This window comes from Apostichopus japonicus, chromosome 23 (genome assembly GCF_037975245.1).
Source record: "Apostichopus japonicus isolate 1M-3 chromosome 23, ASM3797524v1, whole genome shotgun sequence".
In the NCBI taxonomy this organism is placed as follows: domain Eukaryota; kingdom Metazoa; phylum Echinodermata; class Holothuroidea; order Aspidochirotida; family Stichopodidae; genus Apostichopus; species Apostichopus japonicus.
The window spans coordinates 13,810,125-13,827,429 of NC_092583.1; the positions used below are offsets into that span (position 1 = coordinate 13,810,125).

Sequence of the window (17,305 nt, forward strand, 5' to 3'; positions counted from 1 at the left end):
GAGAATTGACAACTGGCCGTCGTGTTTGTCATTTCTTGATATAATCATCTAACGAAAAGGTTGATTGTGACAGGCACAAAGTTTATTGCCTTCTTTATGACGCAAACATTACGTAAATAGGTCACTAAATATCGAGAACGCTTAACTTATCTATATTCGGTTCGCAAACCTGGGAACAAAAAGCAGGGAAAAGTGAGGCGCAAAGAAAACCTTCAACTTTTTTTCCTGTTCATTAGTAAGAAAAGTGTGATAGATGTCAAACGTGTCAGAAATTTGTCTCTAAAATTAAGAAAATTGAGCTCTCATTGAGGACAATTTGTCTTTTTCTTTGTCTAGCCTCAAAGAGGACGAGAATTGGGGGTTTTAGTACAATCAATAAGGAGTCTTACTTCCAGACATCAGTAGTATCATTTAAATGCAGGCGCATGGCCGAAATATGGCCTTGGGTTTTGCAAGATGATATAGTGGCGTACACAGGTTTGAGATTTGGAGGGGGAGGTGGGGGTCGGGTGCGGTGGGGGTGAGGGGAGACAGGAATTAAATCAATGATTAATGGTATTAAAATTGGCCACATATGGCGGCACCACGTCAACGCTGTGACAACTATTGGGACTAGTTCATGAACCCAGCCCCCATCATACCCCTGTCAGGGGAACTGTACAAACATAGAAACCTGTATACCATCATGATTCAGTTGTTACGTAAGGTGTCAGAAACAAACAAGTCGTCAAACCGATTTATAAGTAATCTGCTTTCTCCCCACATTATCATAAAAAAGACAACAAATCAAATTAATAAACATCCAATACATTATAGAAAGCATTGCCGTCTAAAATTTCCAAAAGAAGTGAGTTTCCAAAATCATCCAAGTTGCCTGAGTGCATGCATGTATGATTTATACTGATATTGAAAGAGTGTTTAAGTGACGAAAATTTTGAAATTCAATTCAAATCATATGAAACTTCTCTTGATTGAAAGATCAATAGGAGGATGTCTCATAATATTACTTAATATTCGTTGCTGGTTTCCATGGTAATATTGTTGACCCAAGCGCAAAATGTTGTATAAACGATAATGTTTATTTTTCTCTGCCTTCTTCAGAGATTCTTATTCCACTCACACATTTAATAATCTAACTTAACCCTCCTGAAGCAGTGGGAATAATTTGGAAAGTGCCATTGTATTGCGACTTAATTTAAGATTAGGGCAATAGTATACAATGATATTATAACTTTATCAAAAATACGCGAAGCAACCTTTTACAACTTTGATCAGCCAGATCATTTTGGATCATGAAAGGTTCTATTGTTTTAATTTTATAATTTGTATAAATTAATTTGCTAACGGAATTATATACAGTTGTACTGTACGTGAATAGTCACATAATTCATCTACTAAAGATGAATTATCTATATATCCGCAAGATAAACAAACGGTTTGAATGAATGATCGATTATGCCCGACATTAATATATGTATATAATGTATAATTGATAGAGTGATTGCCTAAATGAGATACCTGTATGATTCATTGATTTATGAACAATAGATCAACAAAAAACTTTATTCACAATCTCTGAAATGTCTGATATAACAACTGTAAAAACAATTTAAAACGAGCAAAATAAACTGTTGGCTATTAAGGTATTCCATGGACCACAGGTTCACAAGTCATGCGTTACCAACTGAACTAGCCAGCCCTTACACACAGGTTCGATTCCCGTACAGTATAGACCTATATAGAGAAAAAACAAAAAGATTCCCTCTTATCCATTGTTTACTACCATTTCCCAGTTAGTTTTCTGTTGTTCATTATACTGTAAGATTGGTAAAAGCAGCATTTTCCTAAAGGCTGTATACTTTTGAATACGCATGGAATAATTCTTAAAGAATATCTTAAAATTGAACCCATGTGCCCCTGTAAATCAACATATATGTTTACATGCAATATAAGAAAACGGTAAGAATACATCGAAAAACACTAATGATAATAACAACCATTGCACTGTTTCTTGACAGGATGACCTTATTACTTTAATACCCTACATATCATGATAGATACTGACATATACTGAGTGATGTTTACAGCTTAGGCATGCTTTTATTCGTATGTTTCTATGTTAGGCTCGTAAATTTTGTCCCCCATTGCTTGCGTCCAACATTCGCGATAAAAGGCAATTACCTGCCACAAATATTTAAATCCATACCAACCTACAAAACTACAGCCTCGTTTCCGAATGTACTCTAAAATAAACATTTCTTTCTCGAAGATGTGTCGCCTGATTGAGCTTTGTCAACACTGGCGTTAAAAATCACTCTCGATAACATGCAAGACAACTGTTTTCTTCAATTTGCTTGAGGTGAGAGTCAAGTCGATTTAGCACTATGCCATTTTACGATATCGAAAATTGAAGAAAGATGAAAACCATTTGAAGTTTGCACTCGGCTTACGATTTGAGGGGGTGATAAATACTAATAAAGTAGAAAAACAACTGGGTCAAAGATGGGCTTGCGTAAAACGTCGATTGTTTTTTCCCTACATCTTTTTGCTTTTTTGTTTTTCACTCACAATGAGCTGGAAATGTTAAGCGTCTATGAAGTTCGATGTAATTGTGCAAAGTACTATACTCCAAGCTCGTGATTATGTTTCCATGGTGACATCTATCGCCGAGCAAATATTTTTAAACATAGCCTGAATATAATCTTAATTAATGTGTTGCGTTACTCTTCATACCAGAAGCTTAAATGGTCTGAATGTAGAAGTGCTTGCGCTGCTTTCGAATAGAGAAATCTTGACTATATGGCCTATATATGTACGTCACAGTCACAGCAAATCATAAACACATAGGCGTACATATAACTGATTATGCGTATTCCACATACAATGCAAAGTTGTTATACAATTCTTAACCGATGAGGCTTGTACCTTGGACAAATAGATGAAATGGTAGAGTCCGATACGTACGAAGCCTTCATTTTTCCAAGCTGACTCAATTTAGAAAAAGAAAAAAGAAGATACATCCAATATGGACGGACGGACGGGCGGATAAAGGATGTCATATTAATAATATGTTGGTATTTGCATAAAGGTCGATAACCATCAGATATTTTTGACCTTCTTTTTAAGAACCGTCAAATGAAATCTATAGTCGCATATTAGTGTCAACGGTATCCGAGTCACTGAAGCAAATACCTGTACAGTTGTACAACTCAAACAACCATGGAACGACTTGAACATTTTCCGGTAATATTCATATGCAGCTGTGTATAATCTAGTTCACCGTCAATATTACATGAACTCATTTAAACTTTTTAGACTGAATGGCAATGCTTTTCATTATGTTGTATATGGGCCTATATATGTAGTGAAGACAACGGTATTGCCTAAAAGTTCAAATGAATTCAATATATTAAAGTGTTTGACTTCACTGAGTTCGCTATATATAATACAATGCACTCTTTCAATTGATTATAGGCATAAAAGCGAAAATCCTCTCATATTAGTCAGACCAGGGGGAGAAACACAACAGATTCAACGGCAAGAGCAGTCCTAGTCATTTTTTAATAATTTAATTAACACTGTCCCTGCTCTTGATCGAAGATTCGTAATCAGTGCTACGTAATCAGGTTGTTTACAGTGTCATTCATGATCGTGAACTATACAGTGAAATTAAAAACAAAAGAAGACTTAAAACACCTAATGCAACTAAACTACATGGTCACATGACACGTTACTATAAGGCGGTTCCAAATATATCCCCACTTTAATCCCAAAATATGCTACAAAGAAACAGTGCAACTGGGTCCATATTAAAAGCAGAATCTGTTTTTTTTTTGGTTACTGGCATAACCAAGATCAATGAACGAACGTCTGCCATCCTTTCGGTACAATCATCTATCAATACAAACCTACACACTCTGACACTGTACACATGGAACCTCGATAAAACGTCTGCTCAGGAACTACCGGGCGCCAAAACAGCAGAAATTGGGTCAAGTTCATAATGTATAGTGTATAGCATACTGCCAGTGACTATATACACATATCATATCCTACCACGCTTTGTTAGCCATGCGGAGTCTGCGTTCATATCTAACACGGTTGAAGTATAAAATATGCTTTTCTCATCTTTGTCGAGTTGATTAATCTATTTTTCCGTTTTGCCGCTACTGCAGTCGCGCTTGACCTATATTCCCGCCAAAAATCAGCTGCAATATCAGAAACAACCCGAGATCGCAGACTACAACGCGCCTTGACATAGTCACACTGTCCGGCCAATCGAAAACTTATGCAAAATTATGATTTTTTTCCCTCCCTGCATAAACATTGAACTGTGGACATGGACACAGCGGAGGTTCATACTGTATTTATGTGTAGTACAGTTTCATGTTAGGTGCATATAGGGCAGTGGTGTTGGTGCTTAACAACATGGGAGTCAAGCTATCGGCTCTGCTCAACTGATTACAGTTTACGAGCCGTGAAAGTTCCGCTGTCAGAGGACATGAAGTGTACGTACACGTTTCTCATTAAAGTCTTTAAAAAAAGCAGTAATTTGTCAAATTTTACGTCATTGCCACATTCAAACCCCAAAAGGGCATATTATTTGTAATTTCATGAAAAATCCATGATCTATAATTCTGCAGTAAAGTCTATTAAAACAGACCAGCTGAACAAACAAAATGGTAAGGCATCATGGGAATTAAACGTCATCTGTACATAACAGTGCATTTTGCCATTTTTCTTAATCATTTAAACAGGAAGCTGTTATTTAGGCCAGTCGAATCAAAGTATGTTAAAAACAGTTATAATTAACGCAAAAACATGTGATGAGCGTGGCAGAAAGGGAAAAGGAGAATTCGATGTGAACATTAGTGTCGAATCAAAATACATTCTTGTCTGAAGTGTACTTTGGTGTGAGCATGTGGGGTTGGGGTAGAGGAGGGGATAAGTGGACACGGAGGGGAAGGAGGGGGGGGAGAAATCGGAAGAAAACTCGACAATTTACAATGTTTTGACATAAGCAACCTTTTTTTCTTCGGGTTGATGTTTGTATTGGTTATGAAAACCGACGTAACAATCTGTAACGTATGCTTCATCTTAGTATGTCTAATCTTCGAATTTTTAAAGGTCTACTGTATTTGTCAAAAATAAGCTTGATGTTTGGCAAATCATTACAACTTCTTCAGCTCAGATTGCATATCAATACCTCTTTAGTCCTCAGAAATCAATCAAAGCGACTGATATACTATTACAATACTTGTGATTCAACAGGACGCTGTTAGTGTTAGTGTATTAAGTTACCTCCACGGACTAAAGCAACTCAAATATCAAAAGGAACGAATATATATATATATATATATATATATATATATATATATATATATAACAGATAATACAAGCAATACATCATGTGGTATCAAATAACATAACTGGATTACTTATTCTGCAGGAACAAATGGCAGTGGATTTCATTCTTGCATGGGTACCGTGCAGTTTGTAAGAAAGAATACCATTTCGACTAAGAATTTAAACAACATGTGGCCTAAGATTACTTTGTTACAGAAGCTGAGCTGATCGCATCTCCAAATTACCTTCAGAAAATATTTCAAAACATTAAGTCTTTTTGAAGGTGAATACTTAAAAAAAAACGAAATAGATATAAAATATATTAAAGTTTCATCACGAAATTCTCTTAATAAGTGTCATATTGCTGACGATTGAACAGCAGTGAAGACTTAGTATAAGCCGACAAGCTAACGTAATGAATATTCATGAAGCTTTCAGATGTCACTGGTAATATAGTTTGAAGTTATAGTATATGGAGATAAACTGTTTGACATTGAGAGGGAGGGAGAAAGACAAAAGGAGGGCTGGGAGGAGAATGGGGAAGGGGAGGGGAATCCTCTCTTGCTCTTGCTAATGATTGTCGCCTGTAACGATGATATCAACTGGAGTGGTCAAGTTTGTTTCCGCATACTGAGAAACACGTACTACACTAGTAATCCACTTCTTGTTAAACTATTGATCGCCTATTAATACATTGATACAAAACATATAACGTATTGATTGTCTATATTAAAATATTGATCGAAAAATATTGATAGCAATATGTTGATCGAAAGATCGGTTACATTATTTTAACCGATCCATGCAGTACTTTTATATTTGACTTCTCTCGCTGATAAATATGTTCAGTGTTGTTTCCTGAAACAGTTCAAGAAAAATCCCAGAAGCATGCGGTCATATTTTGTTTGGATAAATCATGCTAGTAGGGTGTGAATTATGGGTCATTGGTCGACATTTAACAAAGTAGTGCACTGTACAAATGACGCTGACCACCGCAATGTTTAACAGGTACATCTTCTAATTCTCGGTTATATAGCAACAATATCATGCACATATTTACATTTCGGATGAGTTATGACCACAATTTATGGAGAAGGTGACCGTAATCATTCATATAACTAACCAAGCGAACTTGGTGTATTTTGGACGCTGTGATGATCCTCATATGTATATTAACGCTTGAAATAAAACGACGGTATATTGAACTGTATATCAGCCTTTTTATAGGGTGTAGCCTACATACGAGTATACCATATATATTGTATTTGCGGGCTTACCTTATTGTGAAATGGAAAGGAGCGAATGTGTGGGGGTGGTTGGCGTTGAGGAAGGGAAGGGGGGGGGGCAGTATGAGCTCCTATGCCTGGATCTCTCGGATTTAACTCAAACATTTTTGTTATCTAGAATAATGTAGACCACCTTCCATCACCTTCAGTCGGGGAAACGGTTCAGTGGAGGTTGGGGGGGGGGGGCGAGTTTCAGTCGAGGAAAACTAAGACCACTGCTAAGGATCCCCCCTGTTTTACAATTACACACAAGTCAAGAGTATTTATTAGCGCAAACTTGTGTTTAGTGCTAATTATAGACCTAATTTATACTCTACATGCATATGCCTCAGAATTTTGCCAATTGACATTTAAATCTTTCATTTTTCGGAGGGGGGGGGGGGGGGGTGGGCGGTGCAGTTACTATATGAACGTCCGCATTCAACGGCCCCACACTCCCCATAGCCATACCCTTCATTCGTAACATCTTTGATCAACCAACAGCATATAACCCGTCCATGCCTCTATACCTGTATCATGCACCCAGGGGAAATTTGAAACCCCTCAACCCCCACTCCAACTTTGAAATCCTGTGCACGACATTGCAACCGTTTGCACAGTTAGCATTGCTGTAACATCGTTGCAAGATCGTGAAGGACAGTATAGAAATCATTTTTATAATCTACATAATGTAGGACACGAGTCCAAATGGCGCTTTTTTTAAACTAGACTATATGTCAACTCAATACATAAAAGAAAAAAACATAATTATATAGCGGTATCAGATTTGTACCAGTACGTGATCAAAACCGCCAATATTTATCTTTGTTTGTATAGCCACGGATATCCATCTTCCCGCCCCTATTCCACATATCTTTCCCAGTGCCGTAGTAATGTTACGGGTGCATGCATTTCGTTTAGGAAAGAGAAGGCTGCAACCCAGTCTATTAAATAATTTTATATTTTAATTGATTATCCTTTCTATTCTGAAAGACGTACTAAGACATTTTGAAGTTTTCAAATTTCTTTTGTGTATAAAATGGGTATAAAAAGATGTGTCTGGACGGCGAAATGTTGGAACATTTAATGTCAAATAAGAGGGAACCCACGGAGTTGCATATCTCATCGCCAGCAAACTGATTAGGAGGAGTTTTTGACACAGAACTGCACATCTGACCTTTAACCAAGTGACCTTTGACCTCGTTTCCCATTGCCAAACACATATTTATTATAACTGTGAAGGTTCCACGTCAATATAATGTTTCCCATTGCAGTTATAGCAAAGGAAATCTCGATTTTAACTAAATTTGACTTTTGACATTTAGTTCCGGGGGTCTGCGAGACACAATGGTTCACCCCGGGAACCTTGCAACCGAGTTTAGAAGGAGTTTTGACACACACACACACACTGACACACCCAACCATCCACCCACACACACAAACGGACACGCTTTGACCCCTCCCTCAGTTATGGACTTCCGCTCACCCTGGGGTACCCCACAATGGGTGACCCCACAGAGTAGCTAGTCGCGTGCACTCCAATAGAGGAAGAACAAAAAGCCGGGAAAACAAACAGACAAGCAGACAAACAAACAGACAAACAGTTACACAAAAGAACAGAAAACTAAAAGCAAAACATTGACGGTATAACGGTATACCCTAAAGCTGGCCATCCTTTTCTTGGTTCACATGAAGGTTAAACTTATTAGCATATCCAAGACGGATCTAGTATTTTAAAAGGAGGGGATTTGGGCCTGGTGTCGATGAAGCTGAGCCCCATCTACAAGGGGAATACAATTTAAATAAACGAAATGGTGCATTCTTATGCATATTTTGGCAATAAATTAGGTTTGTAAGAAGGTCCACACGTAAGGTTGTATCTTCGCTTTTGATTGTTTGTATGTCGGTTGAATGGGTGGGGCTAGGGTGGAGGGATTGTACACCCCATACCCACCACGGATCCAAGCATGTGCGGTAATACTAACAACGTTTATAATTCGTCCTATTCCCTATATTCACATGATGGATTAAGTTTATGAATTATTAATATTATAAATGTTTGCCGGGTAATAATAATACAGGCCACCTGAACGGAGTACAAAATTTAACCAATACGTCTGTATATATTCTAGTCCCGGTTGTGTTAAATTGAAGAAATATTTTGTGGGTCATTAACTAAACTAAGTACATGTGATAAAATAACGGAGAGGTTTTCTGACATTTTGGTTTAACTTACCAACATTGATGATTATGGGAGTGGAGTTAATTTGCATAATGAGTTAATGCTATGTTTACACGCAATTGGTTATATAGCTTCATATTCTGGACAAAACCATGCATAAATTTACCATATTATCCATATTGCTGAATCATTATGATTTTAAGCAACAATTTTTTTATCTGTTCCAATCCCCACACCCCACCTTTTGCTGTTTTTAAAATTCATTTTCAATTTATTATTACTCCTACTTGTTTGTATGTTTGCCTCAGGTTTAATGTGTTTGTATTACATTTAAGTTATATATTGTTTTCCTCACTCTAATGATGGAGGCTACCTGTCAAAACATCCTTGTATCTTTCTCATCTCTCCTTCCATTTTTCTTGTAACTAATGAACTAGACATAATATCGTGTGCCCATGAAGTATAATGAATGGTATAATTTCCTTCTATACATTGACAAATATTTGAATTAATGCCCAGTTATGTCATCGTTTTCGGTGCGATTTTTGATGACTGTATACCTGACCTATTTCTATACTGGTGGAAATTGGTGACATCAGACTGAAGCAATATCAAAGTGAAAAACACTCTTAACAGTTAGGGATGCAGGAAATCCTACCTGGTGAGGTTTAACATGACCATAGAGTTAATTGTATATAACACAGACAAGAAGGAAGACACCCCCCTCCCTACTCCTTACCCCAACCGAAACGTTGTCATGACACAGTCCATTTAAAAAAGTGAACGAATGTTATTAATATTATCTTAAAGAGGTGATAGGTCACAAACGTAAAGTGATAATGCTATCTTCATAGGCATATATAGAACTTGAGTCAAGTTTAAAGTACATGTTATTATAGACACATAGGGGTTATCTCAAGGGCGAATTTTCAAGAGCATTTACTAACACAATCTGCTTATACGTTATACGTAATTATATATATACTAGACCTAATTTATAGTCTAAATATGCCTCAGAATACACCGTTTGAATGAAACTATTTATTATTATTGTTTTTTTTAAAGGTGGAGGACTCTCCAGACCCCCTACGTGGGAGGTCCGCTTTAACGATCCCATAGAGCCAAACTCCCTACATTATAAAATCATTGAACGGCTCTTACTTGCAATAAAGGTCAATGCCGCTCCCTAAATCAGCCCGGTGTTGGGGTGAATTTTCCCCCTCCCCCCAACAAACATTTGAAATCACGACACTGACAAGATCCGATCAGAGATCGACGCCTTTTTGGACCAGTACTCATCGATTATCACAGTCAGTATATACTTAAAGGGATACTCCGGTGGCTTACAATGTGATATATTCCTATCTGCTCGTTGAAGTGCACCATGCAGCTCAATATCTTGTCCCTAACTCAAGATATGGTTGATTGAATGGAACTTATTTTGACTGGCTAGGCCCTCGATTCTTCAGTATAGAATGGATCACAGTAGGGCCAAGTCTGTGATGTCATAATGGCAAATGTTCTTCAAAAGCCTTATACTTTTGTTTTATAATCTTCTTTTCTATTTATCCTTGAAACATGATACATTTGGAATGTTTGATTCTGTATTTAGAATTTTCATCAACATAAAACGGTAACTGTTTTGTTGAAATATTATTTTCCTCTGTGAATAAGTAAGTTAAATATTATAAAGGAAAACCAAAGTATTTTCAGCTAAATTTACCGTGATGACGTCATTCACTTGTTATATATATATATATATATATATATATATATATATATATATATATATATATATATATATATATATATATATATATACATAAAGCTACTTAGGACCAAATGTATCACACGTCATGACAATCAGCAGACTATCTGCTCTAATCAACGTCGAAAAAGTTAAAATCTCTCTATTGAAAACAAATTCCCTCTGACGCCACAATGCACTCATTCCCATCCTCGAATTTTAAATTAAGTATTCGTGGTCACTTTGGAGTCGATTGCCTTCTTATCAATGGTTTGACCTTACTATTTTTTGCGAAAAAATGAAACTTAGTGTCACCCGATCTTGGCTTCCTCTTATTTTTTGATAGCTTGTCTATTTGCCTCCCTGATTTTGCATCAAGTGACCATGTTTAAATAAGAGAATACTTAGACAGGCGAATAGAGATTTTTTTTTTTTGGGCAAGAGTTACGTCTGTCGTTGATGAAGTCAAAGTTAAGGGCCGCGGATTGGGACAAATGACACGAAATCCTCCGAATCAGTTACTAATTGTTCACTTGGCATGTTGACTTTGGGGGAAAGCATTAAACTCTATACTTTCATAGAAAAAGAAAGAGAAAGGAAGGCTCTTTTTGGGTTGATATACACTGGATTACAATTTCGTTTTGATCTTAACAAACTTTATGAATTTTAGGAGTTAATGCGTCATGAACCATACTTGTATTCAATCACCAATAGCCATTCAGGTTCGTCCAACTACATTAGTTTACAAAATATAAGTATCGAACGAGATAAACTTGGTTATTGCTGTTGTTTCCTTTCTACTAAAGTAAAAGCGGATAACGCAATCATTCACTCTTCGGTTGGTAGAACAAGAGTGCAAGGATGTCGGAAGGATGAGGGACGGGAGGGACATTGGCGGGAGAGGAGGAGGGAGCGGAGGGGTACCCAAGAACTCATTTCAAATGTGACGCATTCCTTGATCTTGTAGACAACGAAATAAACGAGTACACGCGTGAAAGCCTACGGTTACTCTTGATTTGAATGTCAACGGGTTGCGAGGAACGTTATGTTAGATGTGGGATGGTCAGTACTGAGTCTGGAACTGTAACCTATGCTTAAACGGTGTTTCTTTGGGGGGGGGGGGGGGGTATGTAATTTTTGAAAATGAAGCAGAAATTCCGTTAGATTGTACGTCAGTAGAAGAAATCTTTAATATTTAAACTCAACGAGATATATACCGCACTGAAAATCAGTGTTTCTCGAGCTATGAGGCCTCATTTGTACCATGATGCAAGCTCATTTAAACTATAGGTAAAAAATTCGTATTTGTTTATAATGGGAGGGAATTCAGGGGTGGGTGGGTGCTCGGGGCACTGGTGGCCATGGCCAAGTTCTGTATTTGAATTTTCATAAATTACATCATTCAAATTAGTTTATAGTTAATGCACTAAGTATTAGTTTCGATTTCTCTTAATTTGTCACTTCTCTATTTCGTTTCGTCAACCTATTTTCTTTGCCAACACGTCCAAATTAGATCAAATGCCATGGAACAAAAACAAAGAAAAGCAAAGAGATCAGTGATAAGCAAAAGCTAAAATGATTTTGTTTGTAAGCAACTATCAACCTAGCAATGATCTGACCATCATTTCTATGTAGCACTTTCATAGCAACGGAACGCAATGCAACAATATCACATGGCGCCATCAATTTCGTGTCAACAGTTGCTTCCTCTGTTCTCTCGCAGATAAGGTCACATCAACTCGATTCCTTTCACACACTGTCTTTTCCATTTTTTCTCACTTCAAGACGCAACAATAACGTCATTTGGATTTGAATTGTTTGCAATACTTTTTCACACTAAAATATAGAATGAACCTTCCTCTACGTCAAGTGTTTGTTTAAAATTCGGGTTTTAATACGTTGGGTAAACATTACGGGAAAATATGTTATGTTATTGTCCAAGTGGAAATCTCGGTTTACATAATGGGAACACCAATTCAGAGTATTAAACGTTACTCTTTTGTCATTGCCTGCTTCCTTACCTGTCGTCACATCAGGAGAAAGTTTACCTTCAAAAGAATTAATCCTATTCCTGAGCGGTCGTTGTCCTCATACGAACCCCTCGTAAGGACAACATTTTGACAGATTTCTCCAAGCAAATACCTCTGTTGTGTTAGTGGCAGATTAGATCGATCCATTTTAACAGAGGACAATAGAGATTTACCTCTTTCTTTTAGCAGACAATAAGTCAACTTCCTGCTTGAAAACGCTAACCGTTCCTATTGTAACCACTATAAAAATCAAGTCAATCTATTCCCTACAAAAATCGATCTTTTAATTTACAAGTTGCTTGAGCATTGAAATAAACTACACCCATCGGGAAGTGGAGCCAAATATGAATATGTAGTAGAAAAATTTCATACCTGCTAAATGGTTTTATGGCAACCTTTGACCGAGCAATATAGCGTAAATTGTGTTACGGATCGTAATACACATGAAATCTAGGTGAGGGAATTCCTAACGAAGGCCTAGATATTTACGCTCACTATCTTTTCAGTTTTCTATTCTTCAAGGACATATTTAGAGATTAACCGGGAAGAAAATACTGCGGTAAGTAAATATATCACATGAAGTCTATGTTGGAAGTTATATGTGAGGTTTGTTTGGTAGCATTTAAGGATGTTTTTCGTTGACAGTAAGTTGGAAGAGGTTTCTCGATCGTATTGCCGTAGTGTGGACTTCGTATTTAGGCTAAGCACACATAGACCTAACGTTAAGAAAGTATCGCACACTACACAGTGGCCGTCGGGATTGGGAAATGCTTCTGCTGGTGTACGGACATAGGCCTCTATGTTAGAAAGTTGTCTGCAGTTCGGCCACTCGTAAATCTAAGTTAGCCTACGCTGGAGGAGATTACAAGTAGGTGCTACATGATGTAAAAAACACATTCTATGGTATACGTAGGTTAGCTTTTGTCATGATCTAAAAAGGGAACCGAGTGGTTGTTGTCACAAGGTCCCTTAACTTAACTTGTAAGCCTAGGCCTATCTTTACTAAATATTATTAAGTTAGACATTCCAATAACTTACCAAATATGACCTCAAATATTGGCTAGGCTGATGCTATGATGCATTAGTAATTACACACCGTATGAGCATTTCTTTGGTGATTTTGGAATATTTACTTCCCGAGAAAGACAAAATTTTGAGAGAACCTGTGTTCCAAATGTATTTATATTAATTATTATAGCGAGAGAAGTGAGCAACATTTCAATGAACGTTGGTATCATTCAACAATGCTTGTTCTTTATTTATTTTAAGCCTAGTCAATTTAAGTTAAGTTAGTGTTATTGTCAGAAGGCAAATATTACTGACAACATCATGGGTTACGTATTAAGCCAACTAAGATTTAAATAGCCTAGTCCCTTAACACAAATATTTTGATAGATTAAGGTTATAATAATCTCCGATATGAATAAAAAATTATTTATGTAAAATTGGTGTAGTCTACTTTGATCTATAAAGTACCAGCCTATGCCCTTCATACTATAGGTCTATTTTGATGATATTAAGGAAGACATAATTGTGGGGGCATAGTTACTATTTGTAATGATATGTGTATTAATCCTAGCTTGAATTAATAGACAGGCCTATTCTATTGATTATGCAGAGGTTCTTAAGCATTATTTTTGAATGGTTACATTCTGAAACTGCAGATTCACATGCTTTATTAACCTGAACGTAGACTTTGATAATTTGTGTTAAATAATAAATGACATTAATGCAGATTTGATGGTGAACACATTATTTGCAAGAATAATGCCCTCAATTGTCAGTTAGTTTTATGTGACTATTGTCATCGTTAAGGAAATGGGCTTAATAACATGGTGCTGTGGACTTGAATGACAAATTTTTACGCCATTTACTTTTAAGCATTTTGTAGCCTATCCTGATCTATTTTCATGTCATCCACAGTCTTATTTTTCTGTACTTCTAAATTCTATTTTCTGTCAAGTTCTTTGCAACAAGTACACGTGTGCTTCTGTTAAGTGTACTTTATACAGTTGCATAATGGTAAATGACTTACTGTGCATTGGTGGATTACTTCTGTTATTGTAGTTCCATAGCAGCCATACTTCAAAAAACAAAATCTCCAAATGCTTTTGTACATAATGGTCTTACATGAATGAATAAATAAATAAATAAAAAATATTATAATGCATTATTGGTACATGGTTTTTTACTTAAAAATGTGATGTATTGTCCGTTTTGATTGGTTGGAGTTTTAACAAAATGACCAAGAGTTTAAACAAAATAATACTGAAATTGTGAATTTTCAGAGAGCAAACTTCCATGCAATGAGGGAAGGTGGGGGGGGGGGGGGGAGCTCAAGTTGCATTTACCCTCTTTTGATAAGAATAATAAATATAAGACTGATACTGTCTGATTATTTATAATTTTTTTACACAAACCTGAAAACTAACCATAAAGAAAAAGAAAAAGTCCATTGGTGAATTAATTACCACTGTCATGATAATGGTAGATCCACGGATCACTTGAAGTCATATTTCTAAACAGATATTATTGACTTAAGTCCATGCTACGGTAATTATTTTTTGATGATGATCACTATTCATCATGTATTGGATGTTTTGATATAGCAAGATCTATGTGTTCTGCAGAAATGTAGCCCAGAAAAATGGCATTCATGAATTTAAGTGACAAGGCAAAGTTTGGGATTGCTAATTGATACGACATTCAAGCAAGATTGATCGAATAATTTGAACTGTTTGTAATTTTATGTACAAAGTTCTGTGTTAGCTGAAAAGTTTGTTTTCCATATGTGTTATTAGAATGATCAGATACTTTAGTTTAAGCCTTAGAAAATACCCTCCCCCATCCCCCCCCCCCCCCGTCCTCTTTGAGTGTGTGAATAATATATTGTTTCAGATCTAAACATTAGAGCATTTACATTTAATTTATTTATTTATTTAGTGCAATGTTAAAATTGGACAGTTTTCAAACACCCATTAAAAAAAAGAAAGAAAAAAAGCAACCCAAAACAAGAAGGCAGGACAAAACCTAGAATAAAAATCTGCTAATCATACAGATCTCACCTTTTTAAGCCATGATTCTACTGTATTGACTAGAGAAATTTAATAATTTAGGAGTGAATTTTGGAGGAATTTTATGATTAGTTTACATGTGATGACAGTTTAAAACACCAATGGTTGGTGATCACTTTCATGAACCATGTTAACATGGTTAAAATAAATATTTATTGCATTTTTGTCAGCATCAGATTTTTAAAATATATCTAGACAATATTGTTATGAATGTGATAGTATTCAGTTACATTTGTGCAATGCCTGCAGATTATTCAAGAGCTGGAGGTTGCTACTCAGACAAGAGCCCATGTAGCATTATTCAGTTTTAATATGTAAGTTACAAAGAAACAGCTTGAACAACTTGTTCCCATAAATTTGCTGAACTCATTGCTTAAAAGTTACTTACTTGTACTGAAAATGAAAGTTAAAAATCAACCTCTGGCAACCTTGACCATCTTGTGGCTACATCCTGAGGTCAAGCCTATTTTCTTTTATAAATATGTGAAAGAATTTACAGCAATATTATGGAATGCCAAAACTGACATTATTCATACAGTCCATTTTGTATGCCTTGTGTTACTTATAGAATAATCTATGTGGTACCGAATAATGCAGTGAAAACACAAATCACTTTGTAATTATCTGAATTGGTAGTGGGAATGTCCAAAATGTCAATTTTAGTTATATATTGCAATTTAACTCTCTCTCAGTGCTTTCATTGATCCCCCTCTCTCCCCCAGCTGTTCACTCCTTGCTTCACCGCCCAATGTCCTAAGTTATTTGCTGTAGAAAAGCTTACCGTAAGAGACCTTCCAATCTCAGGATGCCTTCATCACATGGATGTTGGATGGATATTTTATCTAGCCATTTTAGCTGAGAAGATTTATGGTAGAATATTTGGCGGATGACTGCATGTAAAGTGATCCCAGAGTTGCTTAGAATGCTAAATTTGTCATAATATTTTGTTAGGTTTTAATTCAATTCACACATGTAACACTTTTGCGGCAATAGGTTTGGAATATATTTGTGCAGTATGCTTAGCTTCCTGAAAACCTGTCGCTTTCCCACTGTTATCAACTTATCATGTAGTGATAATGTATGACCATGCAGTAAGCTATGGCGAGTAAGTTGAAGAAGTTGTGACCTCTTCTCTGATCGAAGTAGCTTCTCTGCTCATTGAAAGTTGTTACTGCTGATTTTTAGAATATTTTGCTCTTGATGTCTTCACAGCAAAATTATGCACCAAAAATCATCTGTTAATACCACTAAACAGCTCAGATTTTTGAAGTACACATTCAACCTCTGACATTTTATCATACCAAATACTGCCAATACTGCAGTCTGTCTACCAAGTGAGAATCCCTACATTCTTACCAAATTTATGCATGGTTATAATAATCAGGATTTCTTCTTCAGGAAAACACATTGGTATTGGTGGTATGAAATGTTATATTAACAAATGCAGTTTATGTGAATGTTAGAGTTGAGCAATTGTTAGATTGTTTCATACAACAACAAAATTCCTATTGGTATAAAAAAGGATAGTGTTATTAAATCACAAACTTTGACAGTTACATGTAAATAATAGGGTGCAATGGAAAGAAATTTGCACTTTTCCTTAGTCCTTACTTCTTTATGCACCGACCATGTTTTCTTCCGATATTAGTTTGATGGAATAT

General features: G+C 36.2%; 1 protein-coding gene across 3 annotated transcripts in view; it reads left to right on the plus strand.

The window, feature by feature from the left end:
* The first annotated feature begins 12,975 nt into the window (after positions 1–12,975).
* The window catches only part of LOC139964927 (uncharacterized), a 168,189-nt gene continuing 163,859 nt past the window's right edge, over positions 12,976–17,305 (plus strand). For 2 of the 3 annotated variants that reach the window (XM_071967006.1, XM_071967008.1), the window contains exon 1: positions 12,976–13,129. The gene's annotated coding sequence lies outside the window, so the exon portion shown is untranslated. Of the gene's footprint in view, positions 13,130–13,177; positions 13,439–17,305 lie in introns of those variants that run through there. The other variant, XM_071967007.1, reaches the window with a different exon arrangement.